Source organism: Temnothorax americanus, unplaced genomic scaffold (genome assembly GCF_048541705.1).
Source record: "Temnothorax americanus isolate GAGA-0224 unplaced genomic scaffold, ASM4854170v1 Scaffold27, whole genome shotgun sequence".
In the NCBI taxonomy this organism is placed as follows: Eukaryota; Metazoa; Arthropoda; class Insecta; order Hymenoptera; family Formicidae; genus Temnothorax; species Temnothorax americanus.
In genome coordinates this window covers 1,042,726-1,067,509 of record NW_027509411.1, presented here as the reverse complement: position 1 = coordinate 1,067,509, position 24,784 = coordinate 1,042,726, and the positions used below count along the sequence as shown (strand labels likewise).

Genomic DNA, 24,784 nt, shown 5'->3' with positions numbered 1-24,784 from the left:
TACCTTTGTTTCCTAAACGTATAAAATCGCAAAAAAAATTTTGAAAGCACTTTTTACAGTTATTTTGTTTTTTGTCTTTATTTTATCTTTTTTGTTTGTTTTGAGTTTACAAAAGTGTGAAAAATGTAGTTTAAAAAACAAGATTTATTGCCATTTTTTTATGTGTGTGTGATGCCATATATGTTTCCTATTTCTAACAATATATTTTTGTTAAGAGAGATGTCTAAGTTATCATGTGTCATATACTTTTAAGTTAACTAGACATTTGATGTCATGTAATAACGTTTTCCTCACGTGATACGGTATTAACGTCGTATATTATCCAGCGCTTTTAGAACACCTAGTATATCCTATTGGAATGCATCTGGAAGAATTGCCATTGCCTTGTTGACGTTGTTCGCCCCGTTTCGCTCGATAAGAACGAAATTAGCCGAGTCACACATTCGCTTCGCTCTCGAACCGACGCGACGGTACATTTTGCAAGGCAATATTTTTTCTCTTATTTTCCCTTTATTTCGCCGTCATCGCGAAGCGCGAATCTGCCACTATAACAAATATTGTATTACGTCACGCTTACATAACCACGACTCGATGAGTTTCATTTTCTACGTACTTTTTTTATATTACTCTATCTATTGCGAATCTCTTCCGGTGTTATTCAATATTTTTATCGAGAACGCATCCCGTGAATATTTTCGCGATGACTTCGTTGAATCTAGTATTTCGACAACAGAAAATGCTGTTATAGTGCGATTTGTGAAAATTGTCTTTTTCAAAACTCTGAACAACAAAAAATAAAAATATCACCTGCTCGAAAATTAAACTTTAGATGGCAGTCAATATTAAATTTTGAATGGTGAAAAGAAATCGCGTTTAAGGAATCAGGCTGCGATATGACAATCGTAAAAATCTTTCCAATAAACGTCTGCCTTCTATATTGTATAATATGGAACACACGGTAACTCCTTCAAATATATAAGACATAAAATTTGCGAAGCTTACCTCGCTATAAAATATGAAAGCGGAATGTTGTTCGTCTGGAGCACCGTTTGAAACTATAAGATGAATCAAATAATACTCGAAATATAAAACCGAATTCTTTTTTTTTTCTCTTTTTTTTATACGAACGAGTTTCCTTAAATTACAATTATCGCGCTGATGATGTAACAGAATTCAATCGTCGCTTCATAAACGGAACGGATCGTGATCGAGCAGTCGTGAAAGCGCATTGTCACTTGTATCGTAGTCTGTCAACGACAGCTTTCCCATTAACGGTACGCGAACCAGTATAATAACCGTAATTAGAAAAGTTTTGCACGCAGGATAGAGAATGTCCGGCGTGCGAAGCTGGCGCGAAATACCGAACTCGCGCCAAGTTGCCGCTCGCACGTGCATAGTGGCTACTGCTACTCAATATCGGCGAACGATTGGCAGTCGCATAGCATCTATGCAAACTTTGATACGCGCGTCCGTATTCACGCGCACACACACACACACACACACACACACACACCACACACACACACACACACACGCGCGCGCGCGCGCGCGCAAATTACATACTGGCTAGCTCGTGCACGCACGCTCCCCTTTCTCATTACGCCAATAATATCGAGAGGTCGGTGTCAATACAATCTCTCGTCGTTCCAAGTTTGACGGCCGCACGTCCGACGTTCACAGACACGAGGAGAAAGTTTGTCCCACGAGAGCAAACAAAAGAGCGCCTCAACAAGGCGCCTTTTTTACGCCCGTTATCGTAATTTTAGCACTTGCAAGGGAATAATTACACAATTTCTCGGTACGTCCCACATTTTCGGTACGTTCTTATTTATTTTCAGCCACTTATTTGCGTGTATTCTGATACTTACGCCCGGCGTGGCGTGAAATTTTTTGTACGTGCTCCAAATTTCAAAGCGACCGTGTTTCTATGAATCTTGTTTTTTTTTTTTTTCGCGAGATCGTTGAAAGACTTGAAAGTAACGATGAGATTACGCCACGTCTTTATAAATATCGCCGTATAACTTCCAAAATTCATAACTGCGAATATATATACCGTAACCAACCGGCGGCTCTCGAAACGTGCTCCGGCTGTGGCTTTGTTTCTTCGCGACGTAACGTCGGTGAACATAACTGAATGACATCAGCCTGAAAATAAAACCGACGCAACGTAGTACTGAAATGCGCGGAACGTGACACCGTTTTCGCCAATGGCCGGCACACGGCACACCGTGAAAAATCTGCAGAGGTCGGAGGAAATAAATTTTATACACCGTGACGGATGTACTCGCGCGTTTACAGTTCCGGCTGGCGTTAAGGCGAGCAAGGTTTTCCGCCCGTTTCGACCAATAAGTCCGCGTTCTTCCGCCGGACAGACCGTCCCTCTCGCCGCCAGTAATCGGCTAAAGGCATTTCGCTCGATCGTTTGTTCCGATCGAACCCACTCTATTTCTTCGCTGACCTTCCGCTTTCCTTTGTCGAAGCTGGGGCGAGAAGTGGGTCATTAAATGCGTAGTCGGGACACGTGTTTTCCTCTTAGGGATGACTGCGTAGCGACATCCGCTGACTGGATTTAAGCAATTTTTTTCACATTTTCTGTCTCTATTTGCGATATTACGTATATGTAAGAAAAATCATTAAATCGTATAGAGTTATCGGCAATATTTCCATAACCACTTTTATGAGCATATATGCAACGCTGTATCATCCTGTAATATCAAATTTTTATTATGCATTCCTGTGACGGATTGACGGAGCACCTCTTGCAATTATTCTCTAATGTATGCGCCCCCCCCCCCCCGATGTTTACGGTACGCGTAATTGTACAGATGGGGCGTAAAGATGGCGTGGTCCCAGGAGAAGAAGTCGCCGCGCGGCATGTCTCTCGCAGCTGTTTCTGCCGTGCTCGCGGGCGGGTGCGTATTTTTGTTGCGCACGTTTCTCGTCGCTATAAAATATTAAATCCGTGAAACTAAGGGGTCAGAGTTTATCTTCCTCTATCGCGAAACGCGTAGAATGTAGACCATTAAAGCCGGCAAGACGTACGCCGCGGCATGCATGCGCGCCCCGCGAGATGCCCCGCGCGCTTAGCTCGTTTAGCGTGGGCTCGCACGTCGGTAAATTATTTCTTTCTATTTGTAGATTGATCTCAGATTGTACCGCGGCCCCGTCTGTGCGATACTGTTATGTACCTTTCCGGCGGTAGTTAACATCCTTCTGCTGAAACGATTATTCACGCGTAACGACTGCTCCGCCACCGAATTGCCTGGTAAAATACGTTCTCTTTCGGACGTGCTTTTAACCTTTTGCTTCTGCCAGTTAACTCGTCAGTCAATTTTCGTATAGATAAACGACGAAATTATATAATTTAAAATTTGATGGCACTCAAATTAATCGATCGCATGAATATTTCTAGCGCTAATTTAGCGTTAATCGTCAATTAAATTTTTGAAAAATCTTCTACGAATTGTCGATCTGCAATTGCTGCGACCTATTTGAATAATCAATTATCTCATCATCCGAGTGATGATTAAACAATATTCATTGAATATACAATACCACCACTTCAAATATAGATAATTGCTAAATATACGCGACCACATCCATCGATATTCGCATCATCAGAATTCAAAAGTGCAAAGGATAAATAGACCACGTTAAATAGCCGTGCGATATCAATAATTGTTCGTGTTGCGGGGACCAATTTGTATGTGCATACAATCATATAGATTTATGATTTATCGTATAACCATTATACGAAGTGCGGGCGCACGCGCGCGCTGTAATAAACCGGCGGCGCGGCGGCGGTGCGCGGCGGAACGAGTTTCTATTGTCTCTTATCGCGCACGCACACGTGTCGTCGTTAGGTTGCACGGCTGGTTTATCGCCTATGATGCGAAAATAGTTTTTTCGCGTTTGTGCGCTTATTTCGCGCTCCTCTCGATTCAGAGGGACACCAGCCGCCAACTTGGCGCAAAAACGCGTCGCGTTTATAGGAATATTCCGCTCGCGCGGTAACGAATGCATAATAAAAGCTCCGGGACACAGTGCACAGGCAGGACTCGATTTGTGGCCGGGCACCGGCTGAGTTACAACGCGCACAGTAAATAAAGCGTGCAACGCGCGCGTCGCGTCGGTCTCGCACGTCGCTTTTCGCGCTTTCGCGTACACCATCCTATCTTCCGTCCTCTCGCTGCATTCGTTTCTGCCTCGTCTCCCTCTCTCCTCCGACTATTCGTATTCCCGCCTTCACCGATGGCCCGACAATGAATCTTGCGCACCACCGCGGATGGACGGACAGTGGAGAAGGCGACGTACGAAAAAAGAAATAAACGCGGCCGGTGAAAAAATACGATGGATTCCAAGTTCGTTTAACGGCGTCGAGAGAACTCTATCTACCGGGGAATGCTTGCTTCTTCTTACACCCTGCGACTGGGACTCTCTTTCTCCTCGTTCTCTCCTGCTTTCGTCTCTCCGCTCTCCGACATCTATCACCCTTCCTACCGCATCCACGTTTCGTTCCCCTTTTCTTCGGTCTCGAAAAGAGCGATCGACTAATTTCCACCCGGCGTCTCGATCCGTCGTCTAATTTGTACATACGATTTACGTAGCGGCCCGCTTATGTCCTGCCGTTACGAAGATCGGTGTTCCTATTACAGCCCGCGAAATCCGGCGGGACGTTTTTCAATTTACTTCATTAGGCGTTTATTAGCAAATATACCGCATCGCCGCTCAAGGCACTTTCCTTTAATTCATGGTTGCAAGTTCGGATTATAAATCACCCGCGGGGCGTTCTTCGAACTCCCGTAAATTCGCCTCGGCGGTACTGGTTGCGCACATAAATTTTGGTCATATGTTAGTGATCAGATGGATATTGGTAACTTGAAGATCAGTGGTAAAGTTTAAATATTCATCTTTTTTAACCCGAGTACCGACTTCTCATTCTCCTATCTCGGGAGACATTAAATACCTCTTGATTAACAAAACCATCACGCTTCTTATAATCTTTAATCTTTAAACAAGATTCTTGTCTACACGACGAGATCTCATTTACGATAATACAGGATCGCGAGACATGCGTGTATATACCGCGCTTCTTTTTTGAGACCATGGCATGAGTTATGTCTACGACTCGGCCGTTATATAAGGACGTTCTCTCGTCCTTATACTAGAGAAAATCGATTTTCTTAGGATTTTCTTGAAACTGTGAATATACGTTAATTTAGGTGTGCTTTATGCGTGGTATAAATTTCAGTACCTCTTCCGGTATAAAAAATTAAGATACTGAGCCTCAAAGTTTCAACTTTTACTAATGAAAAGGTTTTCCAGGCCAAACGGTAAGAGATACGAGGTTGGCCAAAAGAACCAAAGTTGCTCCTCTCGTCGAGTTCTATAAGGAAAAAATGCCAAAACTAAAAAAAATTAAATTAAAAATTTTTTTTTTGAAACTTTGAGGCTCAGTATCTTTATTTTTTATACCGGAAGAGGTACTGAAATTTATACCACGCATAAAGCACACCTAAATTAACGTATATTCACAGTTTCAAGAAAATCTTAAGAAAATCGATTTTCTCTAGTATAAGGACGAGAGAACGTCCTTAAACGAAAAGTTTTTACGAGCGCTCGAGAGCTATGCTTGCCTTACCAAAAATAAAGGTAGAAAAAGGGTTGAAAGACCGCGGTAGAAGCAGAAACTCATTCAGCGATCGGCGCGCCGGTGTGAATGACCTTGCGGCTTATTGCACGCCGGTCGAGCGAGTTGACAGCGGATATGCAAATTTCGCTCATGGCCCGACAGAACCGTTTCTCCTTCCCTTTCCTTTTTCTCAGCCTCAATGGAGAAACCCGTTTCTCGGCGTGACAGCCTTACGAAAAATTAACTTGCACATGATTAAGGGATAACAACATTTTTCTAGCTCCAAATTAGTACAGAAACTGTAACACTTCGATGTCGTCATAGTTAACGTAAAATTTAATTATTAATACTCAATCTCCGAGATCACAACCGCGTCTTATATCATCTGCTCGATAATTCTTCATTATCCTATATATTTATCTGATTAGCTCATGGAAAACTTACACCTTTTATGACAAGCCTACGAACACTGGCGAATACGAAACTTCACGAAAGCGCAAGCAGCATGCAGTCATTGCGATCCGAATTTACGTAAGCTCGTAAAGCATAGCGCTCTCGCATTCACTGTACGCAGAGGCGTTTTCATTCACGTATGTCGTGAATGGCCGGAGAGAGACACCGTGGGCGGACATCGTAGACCCGTGTCTGGCAGCCTCCGAGACGTCGCCGCGTCGCTCTCCAGGTTCGGCTTTGCCATGAATGAATATACACGCGTCGCGCGCTTCCTCTCTCGCGTGTGGATTCCGGCACTCATCTCCTCTCTCCTCATTGCCCGTGTTATTTTTAATCGACTATTCTCTAGGCCGAACTCTTCTCTCGACGGCATTTTCCTCTCTCCTTTGTCGGCGCTCCAGATCTCCTCTACCAGACGATTTGCACGAGATAGTCGAATCTCTCTGAGAGAAGAACTGTTTTCGTTAGAAATGCATTATAAGCAAGTTTTTTGGTTTGCGATAGCCATCTGTTTTGGAGAAGTAAATAGAACGTGTAGAAGAGAAATACAAAGAGAAATGTATTTGTAAAATAAAATCAACTATTTTTTTTGTTTGCAAAAGATAACGGCGCTATGTCGCAGCGTACGCAAGCAATCTGCGTCTTGCAGGATGCATTTATTGCGAAAGTTTCGATGGAAATATCGTGGAAGTTCGATTCAATTTCGCTGTTGCCGAGTGGTACACCCAATGCCGATGGTATATGCGATGCGTAAACTTCGGTCGCATCCGATAAGCGTTAAGAAACAGTAGCTCGACACTTCTCATGCTTTAACCGCTAGTTATTACTACGATAGAATCATATCTAATCTCAGTAAGAATAATTTAGAAAATAACTAGATAAATTTAGAAGATAATTAACATTATTTTCACATGCTTAATGCTAACGTTCCTATATAGCGAATCTTTTCTATATATTATGAATAACGTAATAGGGAACATAATTGAAACTGTATTCGCAACGAAATATAATACCGTTATGCAAATTGACCCCACGACGCAGCGCTTATAATCAAATTGAACCATAGATACTAGTTGAAAGTTAAGAATGATGAAGTAGGCATTTCGTAACGGAACAGGTACCCACCATGTATGGCGCTTTTACAATTTTGTACTCCGAAAGAGAGAGAGAGAGGAAGAGGAAACGTATATACGTGAAAGTCCACCGTGAAATATACTATGCTTTATAAGCGAAACGGTAAAGTCTGACTACCTGACCTCGCGCGCGAGCCGTCTTATTTTCTTATTTCACCCACAATCCCGGCCCGTCATTTTTCCGTATCCGTGCGCTCGCCCGTGCGCACGTGACGAAGCTAACAACGAGAGAAATATTGCACCTTCGGAAAAACTCATCTACTTTCTACGCGTACACCTTTATCTCGCACGCACCGTATAAAAAGCATACTCGTTAAAGTTGATTTACACTATACGGCACGGACCGTCACGTTCCGACAACGACACATACGTTAGACAAGGATACCTGTTTCCATCCATCTTTGTCTAACGTACGTGAACGTACGTGTCGTTGTCGGAACGTGACGGTCTGTGCCGTATAGTGTGAATCAACCTTTATTCTCGTTGTTCACGAAAGATTTGGTAATTTTCTCGACGCATGTGCGAAAAAGAATAAATGTTTTTCATTGCCCGCTTTAATTGCCCGCTTTATATTCTTCTTCTTAGTCGTACACTCTTGACAGAGTGGTCGTGGTTATGAACTTTTTACATCATTCATAACTCTCGTGGGAATATAAATAGTGTGGTGGTTTCCCGTTGCCTTCCACACCGCTGTACAGAAGCCGTCCTATTGGATAGCGCCCTCTGCTTTTTCTTGAGGTACTTCATAGCGGTCGACGGCTATGAGTGGACCAAGATTCGAACCCGGTTCTCCGGATTACGAATCTGGCGCTCTACCCACTAGACCAGCCCGCTTTATATAATTGGCGCTTTTCTTTTCCTTATTTTCATATATCTCCGTCATAGATCGTATATAAAAAATTTTTACGTTTGTTATTCAATATAATTTTTTATGGTTGAAAAGAATTTGTGAATAAATATTGACGCGGTAATTTAGGATTAACCAAATCCGACTTGTATATTTTAATCTTCTCTTTAATACGCGGGCGCACAGATCAATATTACGGTCTATATAACACAAACATTGGAATTAATCTTTAAAATTTAACTTCCGCGGTACAATTTAACATGCTTTCTTGCTAAACACACTTTGCCATCTTTTTTTTTTACTGATTTACTGTTTTATCTTTTATTTATCATGTATTTTTTTACGATTACTGCCGTTTCTGTATAATTTTCTCATTCTACGCGCATTTTGTTTACAATTCTTTATCCGTTTCTATCAATGCAGATTAACTTTGATCTTGGTTTAACTTACCTTTTAATTTTCTCTAATTTTAAGAACTAGAAAAAGATGAAAAGTAAGTTAAACCGCAATTAAAGTTAATCTATATTGGTAGAAATGAACATTGAGTATCAAATATCAATATTAATCTCTCTTAAAAGATTAGAGTATCTTACGCTGATTATACAACCATACTCTATGAGGGAATATCCAGATATCATGACACATTTCTAACCAGATATAACCGCGAAATACCCGAGTAGAAATTGAAAATAGTGGCTAGCTAGTCACGAGCTAATAAAGTTGTGTTATACATCATCACTGTCTAGTTTTTCTAGCTAGTGATGAGCCAGTAATGTAACGCTCACTTTTCTAGTGACTTTATAGGAAATACTATCTAGTACTTATCTATATAGCTGAAACTAACTGCAACTAGATATTATTATTTTGCTGGCTCACGACTGGTTTTGAACCCGGGACCTCAGGATGATCAGACTCGTACCCTAGCTGCTACGCTATTTTGATTTATTAACATACGTATACTTTTTTGTCTATATATGTTATAACTGACGCAATTATATTATTTTTTTATAAATGCAATTAAATATTATAAAACATACTAAATAATTAGCATTACAAATTTATTTACTTTATTAGATTTGCATAACAATGCAGTGTCATATCTGATATATGATGACTAGAGGTTAGATAAAATTTTCAAGTCAGAAAGAGCTTGTTACTAGATATTTAAATTAATCGGCGAACAAGAATTAAGGGGTTATATCATTCCCCACAAAAATCTCTTTAGTATCTATCTAATAGCAAGCACAATCAACACAAGTTAGCAATAACCGCACCCACATTTTCACTTCCATCTAACCAGAGAGGAAATCTCTCTGATCTAACATACATTTAGTGAATTTATTAAATAGTCGTTAAAATTGTCTCTCAGAATTTATTGATATTTAATTAATAATACGTAACGCAGCGTTCTTTGGAAATTCTTACATTTTTATATTTTTCTTATTTTTTTTAGCTAATGGTTAACCCCGAATTACATCTATCGTAATGGTCACCGGGTTCACCGTAAGCGATCGTAACACTCGTCGTAACAGCTATCGTAAGCTCATCGTATGAGTTGATTCAGGTTGAACTCTTACGATTACGACGCTTGTCAGGCATTACAACACTTACGACATAACCTAACCTGTCAGCTTTCTCGACGTGCGAAGAAAAATGTGTTTATAGATATATTTGGCACAGATATACGGTTTACGACGGCTTCATTGTTTACGATTACGATCAAAGCATTACGATTATAGATATAGTTCTAGCTTTAGATGCATGTATATTAGATAGAAGTAGAAATATAGGTACAGTTATTACTATGCTACTATTAGATAGTTACTAGACAGATTTTTATGGAATATCATAACCTCAATTTTTATTCGCTAATTAATTTACAAATGCTAGTAACGAGATAGTAGCTTTATCAGATTTGCACAACAATGCAGCGCCATCTATTATCGTATCTGATATATAGTGACTAGACAGCAGCTAGATCACAAATAACTGATTATCTAGAATATCTAGTGACAAGCTCTGTCTGACTTTAAAAAATTTTATTTTAATCTATACTACCTAGTCATTATTCTTCAAATCAGGCCGGCTAGCTCAATTTCCACTCGGGTAGTTTCACCCTTGTTGACTAACATTGGCGAGGCGATGATAGACCAGTCCGGTGAGAGATATACTTGCTCAGGATCTATTTAGGCTCTGCCTTTCGTATCTCGCTTTGACTGGATATAACAGTGTCCTTCGCCTCTCGGGACAACGTCCGTCCAAAGCGAGTGAAGGGGTTGCTGGCCAGTTGTGGGGTGGTTGCGAGCAGGATGTAGGCGGGAGGGCGGCGGCGGGGTCGGCTATTTCCCGGGTTAAAGAGGTCGGGCTGCCGTCATCATCGTGTAATGCCTTGTTTGTCCTGGCAAGCCAGCCATGTAATGAATCCTCGCGGGATACTCGCCGGCCATATGTAACACCGGATCAGAGATAGTAAGTACCGTCACGCTGTCACGGCGCGAATGTCAAAGCGAAATTGCAATTTGCTCGGTACGCCGGGAGACTTTGGTAATTAGCGAAAGGGCACCAGAGAGTGGTAGGCGGCAGATTGCTTTTGCTGTAGGAGAAAGAATGCCCTGGTGCGCATTAAGTCCTCTACGAAACCGAGCGCGTAATGAGCCCGGCCGTCGGTTGACACGTTTTAATTGCGATGAGATGCACTCGAGAAAAATGGAGTCGTCATTTATTGAAAAACTCTCTCGTGTGCAATTTGAAGAATGGTTTGGCGGTTCATCTGTTTGCGCAACTTGGTTTTTTCCCGTCAATACCGCGCTAGAAATATTATTTTGTCTGTTCGAGCCGCCTCGAGCTCGCTGCATTTGGGATGGAATAAATTGTTGGCCTGTTAACTGATATTTCAATAAAATGCGTCGATATAAATATACATGACTTCTTGTGTGTGTGTGATGTCCATTGCTATATACCACTCTTGGGCGATGCACTTCAGCGAAATTAAATGCATATGTATATTGTATGCATATAAATTTTTCTTTTTTACGCGAATTTTAATAACTTTTTACGTTTACGCTTGCGATTATTGTTGAATTTGCTACACGTTCGTTTATTCGACGCTCTTCACGCGCGCAAAAGTAATTTTCATAAATATCTTGAAGATTTCTCTATATTAACAGAAATACTTCCGAGTAGAAGAAACTCTCCGGTCGGGTGAGTCCCCTGTGGCGAGCGCGCACAGGATGTAAAAGCGAGTAACGCGATCCGAAGATGCGCTCTCGCATGGATGCTGCATCTCGCTTAGAATGTAATCCCATCGCGAGTGCGTAACGGCAACGCGAAGCTTCCGCAAGAGACGGGCAAGAGAAGAATGGCAGGCGGTGAACTGCCGCGAGAAACCATTGGCGGCGGCGTCGAAATGTTCGAAATGGTTCTCTCTCGCCATTCAGCTGACCGCAGAAACTACAGTGACGACGAGCTTCTTTCGCTTTTCGCGAAAGAGAGAATGTAATGGAATGGCCCGTTTTTCGTCGCAATCCCCCGGCATCGTGACATACCTCTTCGGCGCCGCGAAACGGACGTTGTCGGCCGTTAAAAACGGACTGCTCAGAGAGTGGTCGTTGTTCCCCGTGAAAGTAGCGCCGGAGAACCTTTATCATTTGTCGGGTACAGATAAAACGGCACATGACCGGCTGGTGCTTTCTTGTACGCGCGCAACGTACGTTATATTCCTCCGCGCTCGTTTAAAGTGACACGCGCAGATAAATATCCCACATATCCGCGAACGTTCCCCAAATGTTACTCCATTGTGCCCGGATTCGATCGAGGTAACTCCGTGTTAGCCGCGCGCGCCGCGCCGCGCCGCCGCGATGTTACGAACAACGAGGAACTTTCGTGCCCCAGCCCATCGCGAAACAATCGACTCGTTTCCATCTGTTATCCAGTATATTCGTAACTACTCTGTCAATACCACGCGTAAATCACCGCAATTTCTCGCTTCGCGGTAACCACCGATCTTTTGATATTACGATATTCCCGAGTTATACGAAATCATGTCTCTTATAGGTTTCTTGCGTTCTTCATATTAAATTGAATATCCTTGGAGTTTCAATCATTAATAACCGCGGCGGCGACAATATAACAGAAACATTAATAATTATTTTCGCAAAATCAATTGGATATTTTTCATCATATTTATGCAGGAAATTGAGGCGTTTTAGGGAAAATTTATCAATGATGTTGCTCCCGCGTATTCGTGAATAATGCAGGGCGAATTACGCAACCACTCGATCCAAAGCAGTAGCGCAATATGATCACGTGCGGAGAAATTAAAGGCGTCATCATGTTAATTAAAACCCTCCAGTTGCGAGCCATCGTCAGTTTATGTAAATCCTGCTAAATAAATGGTCGCTATATGATGGAAACGCACCGCTATCTCGATTTTCGTGACCGAGCGGTCGCACTTTTGAACGCAGTTTACGCTTTACAACTCAATTTTATCCAATAAACCTTCATCCACAAATTCTGTCTGTATCTGGTATCGATTCGTGACACGCAATTACATTACTGTAACGTAAAGTGCTCATTATAATAAATTCAATTTAAAAGACACATTGAATTTTGCTGCCGTTATTCAATTTTGCATATACATTAAAGGATGGAATTTCATATATATAATATATATGGATTGCTGTTTTATATAATATTCCACATTTTCAAATTATTGCGTTCCTCGCAAATTTTATGGGAATTCTTTAAAATCCACTTGCGCTGTAGCTCCAAGCGTGAAAATAATCCGACCTGTGTTTACTGTAATGATATAAAATTAATTTAAAGTACAATGTTATGCGTAACGAGTGATGTAACAGCACGCAAAATTTGTATCTCTTTTTTGATGTATAAAATATACGTTTATACTCGAGAATAATACTTTTGTTTAACAGAAAGAAAATTCAATTACCATAGTTAATTCTTTATTAGAAAATTTATTTATTTATCATATCAATTTATAAAAACTTATTTATTACATTAGTTTATTCGCTGATACATTTAGTATAAAATATCTGTGGTTCTTTATGTGGCTACGTGTAAGTACCCGCTAAAACTATCGAAACTTTTATACGAGCAATGTTCGCACACAATGCAATATCAAGGAATGCAAATCTCATGTACCTCGGCCAGTGGGTTTTAAGTGCCGCGCAATTTAGTCCAGAACCTTTGACCCCTTACATTCCATTCTGGACTCTATACCTCTCTTCGTTTCTTCCTTTTCCTGTTTACCTCTCCCCTTCGCGTTGTTCCTTTTAACTCTATAGGATATCTTCTCGTTTAACGACAAGAAGGTCCAAAACCCTCGAAGAAATCGAATTTTCGCATTTTCGTGGGACGTTCCGCCGCTTCAACTTGCGTCTAAAATATAACGTTTCTCTCCGTCTACGAATAAAGCAGTAAATGCGATAGATATCGGCTCCATTGTGTAACGCACGCCGCACGTTTACAGTTTTGAAAACTAGAATAGATAAAAATGCGAAATATCGATATTCACTTCGAGAGACGGTATTGTACCGTGACAAAAAGTAATAATCGTGAACTTCTCTCCTCAATAGGCGCACGAAAGTCGACTGAGTTAAAATGCAAAGATACCACATGTCTCCGTCATGAATTATTCATGTCTTTCTTAAGGTACAAAGGCAAGGTGTCATTTTGCCAATTTTCATTAAAACACGGCTCTTTCATTTGGCCTCATCACAGCCATCTCTTAATCTTAGATAGATCTTACCAATGCGCTGCGTTACATTAGTTACCTCGAACGATTCTGCGCGACAGTGGAATTTTGCGAGAGAAAGATATTTAAGCGACACGAGTGGGTGGTCGGGAAGTTTAGCAGCTATACATATTAACGAAAGTTGAGACGCACCACGCGCTTCGGAGTTGTATACCCCGGAGATTTTGGCGGCTTTAATTAACATTACTTCTGTGCATTATCTCTCTGATCTTATTTGATAATAGTTTCTCTTAACTCGCTGCGCATCGGATTAATAGATTTAATAGCTTAACTGTGTATAGCGCGACAATAAATTTGTTATTCCATTTAGTTTGAATTCGTCGTTTCGCGGCGTCCCATTGTTCCCCGGTGACTCTGGTGAGCTTAGCCGAGTAGTTGAAGCAGCTCGCAAAGGAAACAAAATTATTTTTGCGCTCACGTCCCATTATCCAGCTTTATTTACAGGCATAAAGCGAGAATTGACTGCGGGACTGCACTGTACTATTTATGAAACTTTACGTTGAAACGGACCGTTCGGGTTTTATGGATCAACGTTAACAGAGGCCTTGCAAAATTGATACGATCGGGTTTTATTCCATCGTTATCGAATTCTTTCAACGGTGACCGATACGAGTGGCTTTCGTCGGAGGTATATTGAGGCTAGATATCTTGAGTTTCATTTCCACATAAAGCTTACTCGATAAATTTTCAGCAGACCTCCGTAAGAGGGCGCAAGAAATTATTGATTTTTATTGCTTGGAATCGGTCGCAACACATTGTAGGTGCAGTCTTCTCACGTAGAAAGATAAATCAAACATAACGCGACCGAGACGCGCGATGGTATTTCTACAGTCGATTTCTTGCCCCGACGGCTACATCGGGGCAAAAATGTCGCGCTTCTCTAAAAATACTGTGCAAACTATAAGGGAGAGAGAGGAAGAAGAATGTAACAGAATAACGGTTGTTATTTTTATAGAATTATAATTAACGCGCGCTTTTAATCTTTGCGGAGGAGATGACATTTTTGCGGCGGCCGATGAATAAATCGGGAGCTTAATCTTATCACATTTCAAAGGCAAAGACCTCTGGTAGCTTGCTTGCGTGCGACTTGTAATGCAAGCGCGCGGTCTCGAGAGAGATCATCCGATTAAGTATAGCGAGTTACGATCAAAGGCCGTGATACCTCGCGTGTCGTGTGCGGAATGAAAGTGTAAACGCTTATATTTATAAATTCATCCACGTAGCTGTGTTTCTACACTGCGGATTAACGATCAGGTATTGAGTAAAGTTTCTCGTGGCTCTTGCCGTGAAATAATAAGCTGCCAGTTGGGAACTTTATACGCCGATGACTTATTCGGACAAGGTACACCGACTTTTACGAATCTATAACCAGACTTATTTTAATAATAATAATATATAATAGTAATAATAATTTTATTAAATACATATTACAAGCTTATCAAACTTAACAAGTTTGTCGAGTTTAAACGAAAATATGAATGCATAAATGGCGAGGTAATACAGCTACTAGACCTAATAAAAAAAGCCTTACCAAGTAAGTTTATTTTGTCGAGTTTTTACACGTCGATATATCTCGTGTAATTACCATTAGACTTGCGTTAATTTAAATTGCGCCAACGTGAGGAAGTTTATATAACGTAACAATAAGTCTCGTTAAATTTCTTCATTCAATAATTCCAAGCGCGTCGTGCAATCCCACGTAATTGCCCACGTCGAACAATTACGGAATGTTGCGGAAACGAGGTTACGGTTAATGCGTTTATCGAAGTTTATTACTCACATTTGCGATGACGAATAATAGACAATATTTGAAGCAATTTATTTTAACGGAAGGCAATCTTGAACGTTTACGCGATACGTTGGTAACTTGTTTTCGATATGAAATCGCGGAGATAAAAGAATTATTCAGAAGATCACGGCAATTAATTGCGTTACAATGTAAGCGTATGTAACATTTATATAACATTTTGTGGAGAATCATGAGAGTCTTTTCCACGATAGCGTCGGCATACCCCTCTGCAAAAAGTTATTGAAAAATCGTTGCTATTAGAACGGAGTCCTGATCCCTTACATTTTAGCGCGACAATATCAACTAACTTCCCCGCGGGAAGTTTACCTTGGAAAGCTTTGCATGATGCATGTTCGGGGCTCAACGTCGCACGATACAAGCCACATCTCATACGTTGCTGCGGGCACGACCCCGTGCAGGAGGAAGGGAGTTGGGACGGAGCGGCGTGTGTCGGCCAAGGATCAATCCCGGCTGATCCCTACGCGACTTACTAACGCTATCGATATCCGTCAACGATACCTGAACTGCTTTCTTCGAGCATACCCCCTCGTGATATCCCGACTTCGATATTTTTACACATATTTCGCATTTCGCGGGTCTCCCGCTCCCTCTGGCTTTCTTGACAGGATTCGCCAAGTTTCTAACCGCGTCTCGAAATGTGTTTCGCACTCGGCTGCCGCTGACGCGCAACAACCGTTACGTTTTCCGTGAAATATTTCCACGAAAGGTATTTTATTGCTGCCGGCCTAGAGTACGCGAATAATTCATCGGCGATTATCGTATGAATGTGCAAAAATTTGAGAAATATTACGTAGAATAGAATATAGAAGATGCAAGAGACGTATCACGCTGCTATTCATCTTAAGAACCTGGGCGCGCACGAGCTACGTGGATTTAAGAGCCTCTTAGCCTTTTCTTTTTGCCTGGATAGAACCGAGTATATGAAAGAGAGATTAATTACACCTACTTGTATATCGTAAGCAAATACGGCTCGCTCCACCCACCTGAATAGACGATTCCCGCTCGGTGAAGTTCGCTCGACCGCTGCTCGCTCAAAGAATTGCTAATTACCTATCCGCCATCCTATCTACCGTCTACTCTTGCAAGCTGTTCTCTTTTCTCGGTTCCGCTTCATTTGCTCCAAAATCGTTTGCCCCGTACTTTGATGCATACCTTTCCTTTAGCCGGTAAATCGCGCGTGCAGATAAGCAACCATTTACATAATGTAATATCATCCAAGAAGTTTTAACGGAGTACAGAGCTAATTATCTTGAGTAAAAAAACAGCTTTCCGGCTTAAACAGCTTATAATGCGCCACCACGTTTGTATATGACTGCTTTTTACTCCGTGATAAAAAAATGCTTTTGCGTCATGATGTGTCAGCACGGTGGACTAGCCGGCTTCTTTTGACCACATAGAAGCCCATCGCTCGTCGTAAACGTCACCGGCAGAGTTTTACATTCGCCTAATATACTTCCCGCGCGGCGAAGTGCATTAAGAAGCCCCGTAGCAGACCGGCCGGGCGAAGTGAAGGGGAACCGCGAAACTTATGACGGCCGATAGCGAAAAAGGGAATCGCGCACGCGAAGAGGGGGTTGGGGGAGGTGTCTTGACGGAAATGTAAAGCTTAAGTTCCGGTGACTTAGTGCCCCGCGAGAGAGACCATGAAAATAAAGCGCGGGAGTTATGCGACGGATAGTGACACGACGGATTAACGATCTTTTTCGCGGCGGTAAGAACTTTTAATTTATACCGAGACGGCGTGTTTTTTTCGTAAAGGAGTCCTCTCTCTCTCTCTCTCTCTCTCTCTCTCTCTCTCTCTCTCTCTCTCTCCCTTCTCTCTTTCTTTCTCCGGCGCGATATCTCGATCGTCCCAGACCCGTCGACCTCTCTTTCCAGCAACCCCGTCCCAAGCACCGAGACTTTTGTCCTTTGAGCTACCCGCCTTTGATACCCTCTTCTATATCTGCCGGAGAAACGTCAAACGACGTGGAAACTCAGATACCAGTACGCCGTCAAGGGATTTCTTTTTTTCGGGCTCGGGTTAGATCTATCGAAGTCGCGTCGGCACGGTCCCGGGTGTAAGAGGTGTTTCTTCAAAGTATTTCTACATTTCGTAGAAATACTTCCCTCTCGCGTGTCATGTGCCGACGCGCATTAACCCCGCATACAAATGCACCCCGAGATGCTCAGGACCGATTACAATGCGCACACCCACATGGAAATTAACGGCAGACAATGCGGATCGTCGATCACGCCGATCGTGGAGGCTAAGTGTTCCGATGCAAATTAGATTCCGTCTCGTGACTTATTCTCTGGTGCACGGTCTCGTATATGCGCGATATTTCAATGGGGGTCGAGATAATGTCGGCATGTGGCAGCTACCGGCATTGTATGTACGCTCATCGAGAGCGAACCGTCCCACTCGTTCGATCTCGAACGTTTCGTTCGCGAAACGGTGCGCGGTGGCGCGGGTGTGGGTGTAAATGAATCGTATTTCGCCGCCGTTAATATCGTAACCCCGCTTGGCTATATGGGCGGGGTCCCGCAACGCGGGGTTTGTTAATCGAGCGTCGTATCTGCGGACACGTAGAAAATGTATTACTTAGGTGGTCGGAAGGGCGCGCCATAAATTTCCCACCTAGCGAGATTTATACGAGACACATAGACATATGGAGGCGCCGTCGCTTTTACCGTCTAATCAGTCGCCTTCTTACGCCTCTCGTACTCCCTTTCCACATTCTTTCTCTAATGTCCGTTTTTCTTCTATAAATATATAGGGTGTAACAGCGATCAATTCTCTGCTATTAGCCTGGGCGGATAAGTTGCTGTGAAACTGCTAAGTTTTTTCCCTCATATCTATCTTCTTATTTGGGGAAAATATCTCAATACATTTAATCACGAAGTGTTTGATATTGGATACACAGTTGTGTTGTTGGAGACTTTTTTATCCCGCCAAAAACGTCAATGATTAACGAGCGAGTAACATCGCTAAAATAAGCTAATGAGCGTTACGTTAAATTAATCTAATGAGCATGCATTATGACAAAGGTATTATACGAATGTTGTAAAATTTGTCGCAAGACGTCGCCTTAGAGTCGCGTTTATCACCGTCACCTGATGTACGATCGGACGATGATTCTACGTCGCGCGCGCTCGAGACAAAACCAATAGCAATTAAGCGGCGTTTATCGATAGTCTCATTAATAATCCTATCTCATGCACGACGGAGTCCTTACCCTTTTGCGCTAATCAACACGGATACAAGTATTACCTGCTCGCGTTAATGACTACATTGATCCGTGTCTAAAGAGCAGTAATTACATCACTGTTGTTATTAACTATCAAAGCGCCGTATTTAATAGGAGTTGTGTAACGCCGATACGCGTTAGTGGATCTACATACAAGCGGCTTTAGATTGAACATTTTCATCGATCGAGAAAGTACAATGGGAAGAGGGTGAATTATTAGATTAGATTCATATTGACACAATTCTCTCTCTTCAAAGGTAATTTATTATTATTATTGAATTCAAATATAATTTATTATTGTGAGAGAAGCCATTTCTTTTCTTTGAAATATTTGATCTTATTTCATGTAAGATCTCGTGTAAGATCGTACTTGCTTTTAAACTGTCTCTTTTCTCGCACTTTAATGAATTTTAAAAATCTAGATTATACTGAACATCAAGAAAATATTTGTTAACCCTCCGGTCGTACCTATACATTTTTTTTTCACTCTCGGCTGTCACGTTTGACGCTATTTTGCTTTTTACTTTAAAATATTTTTAAAAATCTGAAAAAATTTACACCACATCTGTCTACAATTGTAGATGACGACTTTATAATTATTTTGATAAATATCGTTTATTTAATATTTTCTGACAGGTTTTTACAGTTAGAGCAAATATTTTGACTCGGACGTCGTAGATTCACGTATACAGATGGAGAGATTAATTAGGCGTCCATAGAAGATAATGCGTTTATACTCATTGTAATATTTACAGCAATTTAAAACGAATAATTTGTTTGGAAAATCGAGTACATCGTCAGCAGATACACGTTTCCGCATTTTACTCCGGTTGAGTTTCACGGTTGACTGGCAACGACTCGCGATCCATTCGGGCAGCATCGAACACACCTGTGGTGTTTCATCCACGCGCGGCGGCCGGCGCGGCGGCCAAGATAGTTTCCAACGGACGACACAGAGTAATTAATGCAGAAATTAACCTTTGAGGTTAATGATAAGCGTTAACGACTAATCACCGGCTGCGACCAAGCGACCTCGTCCGATACTATTCTGAGGGATCCGTTGCCGGCCCACACTCATTAGCGTCCACTCGTCTTTAATAGCGCGACGATGAAGTTGTCCCCTATTTGTTAGCCGAGACTTCTAACAGGCTCCCCCGCCTCCCGGCTCTGAACACGAAAGAAAGAGCGTAATTAATCGAACGCGATGAATTTCATTATCTTGAGAAAAATGCTGCTTTCGCACGTCTTGGCGATTAATAGCTTTCGAGAGAGAGATTAATTGATTGCTATTTACTTCTCTCCTTTACACTGCGCTGTCAATACACACGTTGGATATCGCCGATTGGGCCGTGTTATAAGAAATTACAATAGAATCTGGACTAAATTACAGAGAGAATAATTGGTCAGATGTGTTCATCATTGCGGTGTAATTATAAAAGTTTAGCGGATTTGTGTATACATTTCTGTATTTCTATCTCTTTCTCCTCTCCTCTCCTCTCTCTTCTCTTCTTCGCGGGCATCGAAACCCGGATGCAATTTAGAGATAGTTTATACCGTGCGTCCGGCGTAATTACGCGGCTATAGTGATATAAGTACACCGAGGCACGGTGATCGCGAGCCTCATCCCCGGGCGCGCAGCGAAACGCGCGCTCCGTATAAACCCGTGAAATCCGATATTTCTTGATGGAAAACCGGCACTTCCCGACGCGTCACACGAGCGACATAATGTTATTGCGGCGTATCGGATATCCGGCCGTATACTAATATAACCTCCCGCTCTCGGGCAACTTTACGATCTAGGGAAACTGTCATGCAATAAAGATGTACACAGTTCAGTAAATAGCATTTGAAATTCAAGCTTGTCGCGAGCTAAGAACGTGTCGCGCGGAAATCGCGCATCGCGTATAGCTCGCCGCGCGTTTGGGCGGAAGATCCATATACGCGCGGATGAGTTAAACGCGCGCGATGCATTTTAAGTCAACGTAGATGCTTATGATGGATATGTTTTCGGTGATCTCGTTTGATCGTAACTTGCAACTCGCGCTGAGAGGCATTCAAAGTTGAAATTAAAGTTTCCCACCATGTTGACGTTAATAGACCTGCGTAATTGTTATTTTTTACGTTTCGTCGGAATATTCCGTCGAGCAAGCGTCAGTCAACATCTCCTTACCGCTAACTATTCCAATTTATGCGTTATAACGGCGACGAGGTAGAAGCCACAATAAGGTAGAGTCACTCAACGTCGCCGGGGGGGCGAGTTTTCTCGCGTGCGCCAGGAAATATGCGCGCCACGGCGGCGGCGTTCTCCGTCGTCGTAATTTGCGGACAGCCAGCCAGCCAGCCAGTAGGTTGTGAAAGATGTTCCGCCGTTTCGGGACTCGTTACAGAAAATTTCCTTAATTTTGCGGGCGAAATTGCTACGGCCTCCCTGCCGGTGAGGGAGGAATACCGGGGGATATACGCCTATATACGTCGCCGCGTATCCGAGAATTAAGCTACCCTCTTGAGTTAGGGGTGAGAGAGTGGTGGAGATGAACGAGGAACGATGGCGAGGGTGGAGGGAACGAACGAGTGAGACAGCCGGGTCTGGATAGTGCGGATAGACGCTGTATAGCCCTAGGGCGACTTGAAGTATGCACTTGACGCATGCAACCAGAAGTCTGGCGTTGCACCCCTGCGACCCCCGGTCCCCGTCCGAGCATCGGGATCCAACCGCCATCCAGGGCGAAGCGGGCCCTCCCCTCGGCCACTCTTCGCTTTATCTCTCTCTCTCTCTCTCTCTCTCTTTCTCTCTAAATCTCCGGCAACCTGTTCCGGAGAATCTACTCTATCCTTCACTCCACTTTCGTTTCTGCTGTCTGACTCGACACGCGCGCGCGGCTTCCATGGACTCTCTCCTCCACCACCCGTTTCTTCGGCTGGCTGCGTGTACCGTACGACAATTCACGTCAAGCGCACCGCTCGCCGGAATTTATTACAACTTTTAAAGTCGCTGCGCGACGTCCGCGGTACCCGCACCTCATCCTCGCCCTTTCACTGTCGTGTCGGTATATGCTGTTTGTCTATAACCGATATTCATTTCAGTATAATGACTAAAATTTGAAAAGCGTGATTAAACGCTGTTATCTTTAATAGAATCAAGTCTTCGTTTTTTATATAGAAGATATCTCAGAATTACTCCACCGTCAAATATACGTGTGTGTGCTTATTAATCTGATTTAATCTGATGCCAGATTAAAAATACATCCAACGATCTATATAAAGAACTCTATATTAAGAAATTACTTATTAATTTTTAGCCACTCACCGCATAATTAATGTTACACCAATTCACTACGGAATGCCATTTCTACATCAAGTTTAACCAAATCCCGCCCGGATATTTTGGGTATGCTAATTCAAGGCAGGGGGACGATAAATCGTGGAAATCTTCGACATATCGTATAAGGCAATTCGCACGAGTTCTCTCGGAAGTTCTCCCACTGAGGAGTAGAGTTACCCGCTCGAACGTATTACAAATAGCTCGAAGCGACTTTCGGAAAGCCCTCCAGCACCGAATTTCGATTCCACTTAGAGGCTAAATCCGCGACGATGACTGGCCGTCGTATGCCTGAAACAAACGGCTGAGCGTTAAGTTGGGGGCCTGCGGCAGCGCGCGCGGTCCACGACCTCGTAAAATGTCTGGAAACTTACGTGGGTGGAAACGTCAAAGTTAGTGAATGGCCCATTCAATGCACTGTCGCGTCCGGTCGAACCGGTCCCGCGATCTCTCGTTGTATTTATTTGGCACACTCGAAGAGAGGGGGGCGGGGTGGGGGGATAGAGGGGGATAGAGAAACGACGGAGGAGACGAAGCGAGACGACAGGTCACAGCCGCTCAAGCACGTTTCCCGCGAAGTGTCGACTGTCGACTTACTTCTTCATCTCGATCCGTCAGGAAGAGACGACGACGGCCGAGCGGCGGGAAGTCCGTTCTCGATGCTGACGCTCGGAGTCAAAGAGATACACCCGCGGATTACAAAGAGTGACAAGTCCATTTCCAAGCCCGTCACGCTTTGCGCACATACATTAATTGATTTTCTTTCATGCTTACCGCATTCTTGTCAAATAACTCAGTTATTTATTTAATTTATTATTATATCATAGTTAATATGTAATTGTTAAAAACGACGCATTACGCAGAGAAAGAGAGAAAAATTAAAAAGGAGAAATCTCTAAAAGTATACTAATTATAATTGTTTTTTTGTTTTAGGTAAGCGATTGACTTGTATGATACAAAGCTTGGCGTATTCTGACCATTAAGTAATTGTAAGTATAAAAACCTGTAAAATAAATTTAAAAAATAACAACAAAAGAAGTGTACTTAGATTCACTGATCTCGACGTTTTGCTGGAAATACAAAGCTTGAAATTTGAATCTCGTCGACTACGGATGATGAAGCTTTGCTGTCCCTGAGTAATTCGCGCATAACTTAATGTTTCAATCAACAATTCAAATTGCGATGTAGAAAATGCAGAATGACGAATGCCGCATAGTCTCCGCAGTTGAACGTTCCTTGTTCCCTGTTGTGCGAAAACACCTTGCGCCCCAGTTATTGTTTATGCGCAAAATTCGTGCGTCCCTCAATCAATTATGGATGAAGTCGGTAAAAAGATACAAAGATAATATAATTTGCATGGTTGTCATTTTTGACAGCGCTATTTTTATTATTCCAATGTGTGCAGATCAGTGTTGCATAATTTATCGAAAGAACTCGCGCGACATTTGATATTTGAATATCGCAAATCCGCTAAAGCTGCAAATGAATATTTATGAGAACATCGACATCGCACTGAGTTTATTTAAGTATATACATATAACAGAACGCGTTTTTCCCTCTATATTATTAACAATTAATATAACGAAACAGGAAATGCAATAAATAGAGTAGTAATCAAAAATTGCATTATGGCCTCGGACAAAAGTACAAAGTACAAAAGCTAGATTAAAGAACGGTCATGCAAAATTAATCGAGAAATTATTTTCGCGATTAATGTCACGTCGGTGTTATGAAGTATTGATTGGAAATGTTAGGCTTAACGTCGGAGAATTCTCGAGTGTGCTTATTTCTGAGGCAATTCGCGTTTGACTTTAGATAGAAGATTCGCAATTCAATAGTAACTGTTACATGCCCGGACGAACGGTTGTATCAGCGGATCGTGTTGGCAATACCACGGCGGATCCTGACGTAACCCATATACGGGAGTCGATAAAGTGATGCGTGCCGCGTGTTTGTTATACGCGCGGCGCAACGTCACGGAATTAGAGCGAACGTCTGTCGTTGTCGTCGCCGTCGTCGTCTTTGTCGTTGTCGTTTGTTGTTATTTACCGATAGCTTCGCTAGACGGCGAGCTAACTATATTGTATGGAAATCCACGGTTGGGATACAGATTGCTGAAAGCACTTACCGCGTGGCCGGCTGTATACTCGTTGCTTTGACTCGAAAGCAACAGCCCGCAGTTTTGTTTTTTACCTACACGTTCAAGCTTTAAATTAAATTGGTAGCTTTGGAACGGAAGATTTTCATGCATTTCGGGTTTATTTATTTATTTATTTATAAGCTTATGACTGCGCTTCGACAGTGTATCTGATAAGATATACATATATACTTGTATGCTTTTTTGAAAAAGAGGTTGTCTATATCCACGCGTTATACTTCATTGTGAAAAATTAGTCTTCTCAGTTCTCACGGCTGTATTTTCTTTCCGGTATCACCGGTATCCGCGACCGATTTTACCATTTGTTTTTCTTTGAAATTATGTTATACTGATTAACGTACGCAAGCAATATGTGAGGCATACAACTTCCATTATGTTAGAGAAAGCTTGTTTTACTCGATCGCTATACTTGTAATGCGATAGGCGATC

General features: G+C 42.3%; 1 protein-coding gene and 1 long non-coding RNA gene across 8 annotated transcripts in view; one reads left to right on the top strand and one right to left on the bottom strand.

Annotated features, from left to right (window-relative positions):
- Kug (FAT atypical cadherin kugelei) overlaps positions 1-24,784 on the top strand; it is a 351,540-nt gene that overhangs the window by 170,053 nt on the left and 156,703 nt on the right. The gene's annotated exons all lie outside the window — the stretch shown is intronic.
- Positions 116-1,474, bottom strand: LOC143899487 (uncharacterized). Its single transcript, XR_013257513.1, has 3 exons — positions 1,003-1,474; positions 614-715; positions 116-545 (listed from the first exon to the last, which is right to left on the bottom strand). It is a non-coding gene; the product is annotated as an uncharacterized LOC143899487 (long non-coding RNA).